Below are 6,269 nucleotides of genomic sequence, written 5' to 3' on the forward strand. Positions count from 1 at the left end.
AATCCCAGCTGGAACCAATCGCATCGCTCGGACAAAGCCATGTCATATTTGGTTTAGCCTGGTTTGGTTTTATTACTACATCTCAACCACGGCACGGCACGGCACAGCACCTTTCATGTGAAGACAGAGGTGTGTGTGTGTGTGTGTGTGTGTGTGTGTGTTTCTATAAGAACATATGGCAGGATGGAGTTATTCTTTAAGCCTCCTTATGTCTCCTTCAGGCTTAAAACCTCCACAAATTAACGTCAGATTAATTCTTATGTGAGGTTTTACTAATAAGTGGTAGAAAAACATCAGCTGGAAAGAGAGAGAGAGAGAGGAAGGAAAAAAAAGGGATGATGGACGGTGTGACGTGGTGTGTAACGTGGTGTAACTACGGCAGGACGATGCTGTCTAGTAAGTACTGATTTGTTTTTGATTGATGAATTAGAAATAGTTCTTTTATCAGTTTATTGATATCTCTCTTAGATGTTGAAAGAAAGAAAGAAAGAAAGAAAGAAAGAAAGCTGTTGGTGGTTTTTCATTGAGTTTGCGGTTGTGGCTGATTGTGGGACTTCCAGGTGCATTCTGGGAAGGAAAAGGGAAAGGGTAGCTCATAAATGTAGGATTTAACCTTCCTGTCGTCCTCCCGGGGCAAATTGACCCCGTCTGTTTTGACTGTTCCTTTGTTTCTCCCTTTCTTCCTTCCGTTTGTCCTTCTTTCCTTTCCTTCCTTCCTTCCTCTTTTTCCTCTCTTCCTCTTTTCCTTCTTCCATCCCCCTTTCTTCCTTCCTTTCCTTCCTTCCGTCCTCCTTCTCTCTTTCTTTCCTCCCCCTACCTTCCTTTCCTCCTTCTCTCTTTCTTTCCTCCTCCCCACCTTCCTCCCTTCCTTCTTTCCTCTGTCCTTCTTGCCTTCCTTTCCTCCCTCCCTCCCTCCTTCTTTCTTTCCTCCCATCCTCTTTTCCTTTCTCCCTCCCTCCTTCCTTCTTTCCTTCTTTCCTCATCCTTCCTTCCTTTCCTTCCTCATCCCCCTTTCTTCCTTCCTCCCTCTTTTCCTTTCTCCCTCCCTCCCTCCATCCTTCCCTCCTTCCTTCTTTCCTCATCCTTCCTTCTTCCTTCCTTCCTTCTCCCCCTCTCCCTCCCTCCCTCCCTCCTTCCTTCCTTCCTTCCTTCCTTCCTTCCTTCCTTCCTCTCTCCCTCCCTTCCTCCCTCCCTCCTTCCTTCTTCCTTTTTCCTTCCTTGACTCAAGGACAACAGGAGGGTTAAAGCAGTGGGACGTCAGCTCTAACTGGAAGTTTTCACCATTTCTCCTTTGCCCCATTTAGTCTAAGTAATACGGTAAATCACCAACTTAACTTAAGAAGCGTTACTGTTGATGAACAGAAGCAACAGAACGAGAGCAGATGAAGGGCAGTAGCTCATAGATGTGGGACTTCAATGGAAAAGACATCCATTCTCTGCATCGGCTGTTTAGAGTCATAAAACTCTCCTCAGGACTCGAGCAGGAGACCTTGAGGTCTGTTTCTGTCCTCTCTCATCTTGGCTGAGAGCCACGTTACTGTAAGGTGACTTGTCAGGAAGGTTATGATGTATGGATGTTTGGTAACGCCGGTGTGTGTATGAGGAAAAAGACAACTCTGTGTAGACTTTTTGTGTTGAAGGTGTTCGCCCACCTGCAGACGTATTCGAATAAAACCAATAAAAGATCTTTCTCTCTTTGTTGTTGAGTCACCAGAGCCAAAAAATAAATGATGAGGTGATCTTGATGAATATGTATTTAGCTTGGTTACAGTTCACCTGAAAATATCACTTATTCTGATGGATGGATGGATGGATGAATGGATAGAAGGATAGATAGGAGGATGGATGGATGGATGGATAGAAGGATAGATAGGAGGATGGATGGATGGAAGGATAGGATAGATGATGGATGGATAGATGGGAAGATAGGATAGGATAGATGGATGGATGGATAGATAGAAGGATAGATAGGCAGATAGAAGGATAGGATAGATGATGGATAGATAGAAAGGTAGATGGATAGAAAGATAAATAGAAGGATGGATGGGTAGAAAGATGGATGGATGGATAGGAAGATGGATGGATGGATGGATGGATGGATGGATGGATGGATGGGAAGATAGGATGGAAGGATGGATGGATGGATGGATGGATGGGAAGATAGATGGATTGATAGAAGGATAGATGGTAGAAGGATGGATGGATGGATGGATGGATAGAAGGATAGATAGGAAGATGGATGGATGGATAGATGGGAAGATAGGATAGGATAGATGGATGGATGGATGGATGAATGGATAAAAGGATAGGATGGATGGATAGAAAGATGGATGATGGATAGAAGGGTAGGCTAGAAGGATGGATGGAAAGATAGATAGAAGGATAGATGGATGGATAGAAGGATAGATGATAGAAGGATAGATAGATGGAAGGATGGATGGATAGATGGATAGATGATAGAAGGATAGATAGATAGAAGGATAGATGATAGAAGGATAGAAGGAAGGATAGATGGATGGATGGATGGATGGATGAAAGAAAGAAAGAAAGAAGATGGATAAATAGATAACTTGATAGATCCCAATGGGGAAATTCAGTGTGCAGCAGCTCAATGTATATAAAGCAACGAACAGCAGGCAATAAAAAGAGGTGCAAGAGTAATAACCCAACAGAGAGATAAAATATTAATATTTAATTGTTGATTAAATTATATAAGACAAAGTAAAGTCACAAAAAATGAGAGAGAGAGAGAATTCTGCTGGTTTTCTCTTATTGGTCGATGTCCAGAAATTGGGGGTTTCTTCCTGTCTTTTTTTTTTACTACCAACTGGCTACCTCTGCCACCACAGAAGGAGAGATCACTGACAACCACAAGGAAGCCCAGATGGCTCAACAGGAAGTTATTGCATCTTAGATCCAATAAAACACCAATAAAACCTCCAACTGACAGCGGCCCTCGAGCCCCGTTTAGCTCGTATTTTTATACACCTGGAAAATGAAGTGACAATATAGGCGATATAAAGCTTTGAGCCTAAGAGAAACGGCTTGTTGCTCTGCATGTTAAATGGGTTTTCTTTAACCTCTCTGATGCATTTAACCCTCCTGTTGTCCTCGAGTCAAGGAAGGAAGGAAGGGAGGGAGGACGGACCTTCCTTCTCCATCCTTCCTTCCTCCCTTCCTTCCTTCTTTCCTTCCTCCTTTCCTCCCTTCCTCCCTCCCTCCCTTCCTTCCTTGGCTCAAGCTATGTTATGTTCTAAAGGCAGATTAATGAAGTTTGTTTAAATCAGTACAAAAAGACACTATTAAAATGTTGGAAGGCGAATGTGTACATCCAGTTTGTTTTTGATACTTATGCGTGCGTCGTGTATATAATCTCCTACATGTCGAAGGTAGAAAGGGAGATGGGATTGTTGCTCGCTAATGCCCAAAGAGAAGCATTAAAGGACGGGAGTGTTAGTGCTAAAGAGGCATTGAGAAGTCCAGACAGAGGTTATCTACATAACAGATGTGTGTGTGCTCAAATACTTGATGCATCCTACTTTATAAGACTTTCTTATTGGCGCCGACAAACAGTGAATTAAGCTCAATTCTACAGAAATGTCATAACTTTGTGGCAATAATACAGCACTCGGAGACCAGTAAAGAGTAAAATAGAATAAAATAAGGATGGATCAGAAAGTGTAATTCACTCTGAAGGTGTAAATTCTGTCTCTTGGCTTCCTTCAGGACTGTAATTAAGAGGAATAATGGCTGAGTAGGAGCATAAATCATTTCTAAAACCTTTTTTTAAAAGCGGGTGAAATTTCTCTTTGACTGGCTTTATTCCACCAAGCAGCTCTGGTAGTGTATTGTTGTGCTCATGGTGTCAAGTCTGCTTTTAATGTAGTTTTTTTGACAGCAGCACAGAGACAGAGAAGGGAATAGGGACGCACATACAGTGTTGGAGCTTTTATGGAGAAGCCTTTATAACACAACAGAGTGATATAACTTCAAAATCAAAGTGAAAATGAAAGCTGGTGTTTCATTGAGAAAGAGAAGAGGATACCATCTGTTTTTTGACTGTTCCTCTTCCTCCCTTCTTTCTTTCTTTCTTTCTTCCATCTGTCCTTCCTCCTTCTCTCCTTCTCTCTTCCTTTCCTTCCTCCTTTCTTTCCTCCATCCCCCTTTCTTCATTCCCTCCTACCCTCCTCCCTTCCTCTTTTCCTTCCTTCCCTCCCTCCTTCCTCCCTCCTTTCCTTCCTTCTTCCTTCCTTCCTCCCTCTGTCCCTTCCTTCCTCCCTCCCTCCTTTCCTTCCTTCTTCCTTCCTTCCTCCCTCCTTTCCTTCCTTCGTCCGTCCTTCCTTCCTCCCTCTCTCCCTACCTTCCTTTCTTACTCCCTCCCTTCCTTCCTTCCTCCCTCTCTCTCCTCCTTCCTTCCTCCCTCCTTTCCTTCCTTCGTCCTTCCTTCCTCCCTCTCTCCCTACCTTCCTTCCTTCCTCTCTCTCTCCCTTCCTTCCTTCTTTCCTCCCTCTCTCCCTACCTTCCTTCCTTCCTCCCTCTCTCCCTTCCTTCCTTCCTCCCTCCCTCTGGCGCTCCAATAATGAAACATACAACCTAAAAACTAAGAAAATTAAGAAATGCAGACAAATACATACAAAAGCTAAAACAAAACATCAAGGAAATAAATAAATAAATAAAAATGCATAAAACTGGTAATTGGGTAATTTCTGAAACGTTTTCTATTGATTTACATTTTTTTATCTTGATGTCTAATCGGTCTTCTGTCTCTTTCTATTTGCGGCTTAATTAATCTCTTGGAGCTGCTAAGATTTCTCTCTCTCTCTCTCTCTCTCTCTCTCTCTCTCACTCTCACTCTCACTCTCACTCTCACTCTCACTCACTCTCTCTCTCTCTCTCTCTCTCTATTGAATGATACTAGCTGATAAACGTATAGAGGAATGGAGAGGCGGGTTTGTTTCTGATTAACAGCCAAGAGGCCTTTCAGGAAACATAATTAGTTTCTCCTTCATGTGTGTATGTGTGATGAGCGGTTATGTATCTCTGTACGCTACTGATTTTCTTTTCTTTTTTCTATCCTTTTTTTTGTGTACAAGTCGTGCTGATAGCAGTGAAAACACTTTCATTACCTCACTTATCGACTCTGACTGACATTTTCCCATCACACCCTTCCCCCTTTTGTTGCTCTTTTCATTTCCCTTCTCTCCTTTTTTTTTTTCTTCCTGTGGTGTTAAGAATACAAATTGCACAGCGAGATTGCAGCTTTCCTGAACTTTAAAGGAGCTAATTAGACGTCAATATGTCTTTATCAATTTAACTGGGAGAGCACAGTCAAGGTAATTTGCCGCCTTTATCGCCTTTCTCTATAAATATTCAGATATACTGTAAAACTAAATTAAAGAAGCTCTCTTTGTAATGATGTGGCTGGATTACAAATTAACTAATTAAGAAAAGCTTCCCTGTTTGCAGCAAGGAAAAAGAAAAAACATCTCGTTCAGTCCATATATTCAACTGTTTTGTATTACTGTGCATGTATCTGACTCACTGATCTTCAAGAACAAAGACTATATTAGTTATTAGATATCAAAAGGAGAACATGTAGAATAGCCTAAATGTGTGAGATTTGGTTAAAGAGAGTAGTTTTTGGTGAATTTTCCAGAGTCAGAAACTAATAAACGCCATCAGACTGACCTTTTTTTTATGTACTTGGTTCAGACTGAAGGATGTCAAACAGCAATATTAGGCTATCTTGGCTCAATTGTTGAATATCTATGGGATCAAATAACATAATCATGGCCTCACATCAAGCAAAACTGCTCTAGAAGAATAATCGTCATACGTGGTTTATTGACCTTGATTTCCAAATACCTTTGGGTGATAATTTATGGTTAAAAAGCCGATACTGCATCAGTATAGTCACACCTTCTCCTCGCTGTCTCTTTGGATATGTGTTGCAGTGCTGTATGTGACTTCTCTATGTTTACTCTACTCAAAACTGACACTTTGACTCTCTTTCGGCTCTCTGTTGTAAAAAAAAAAAGAATAAAAAGAGACTTCCTGATTAAAGACACGCTGAATAAAAATGTTTCCCCTCATAAACAACATTAGGTGACTCGAAGCTTTGAAGCATCTTTGATGTATAAAATCAAAAAAAAAGGTTAGATGTCTGTGCACATAAAATAAAAAATAAAAAACATAAGAAGAGAAGTCGGTACAGGCAGGTTCGACGTTGATGCTTGAAATTCTCTTGGTGAGCTGAAGGTACATCGAGC

Source organism: Scomber japonicus, chromosome 22 (assembly GCF_027409825.1).
Source record: "Scomber japonicus isolate fScoJap1 chromosome 22, fScoJap1.pri, whole genome shotgun sequence".
In the NCBI taxonomy this organism is placed as follows: domain Eukaryota; kingdom Metazoa; phylum Chordata; class Actinopteri; order Scombriformes; family Scombridae; genus Scomber; species Scomber japonicus.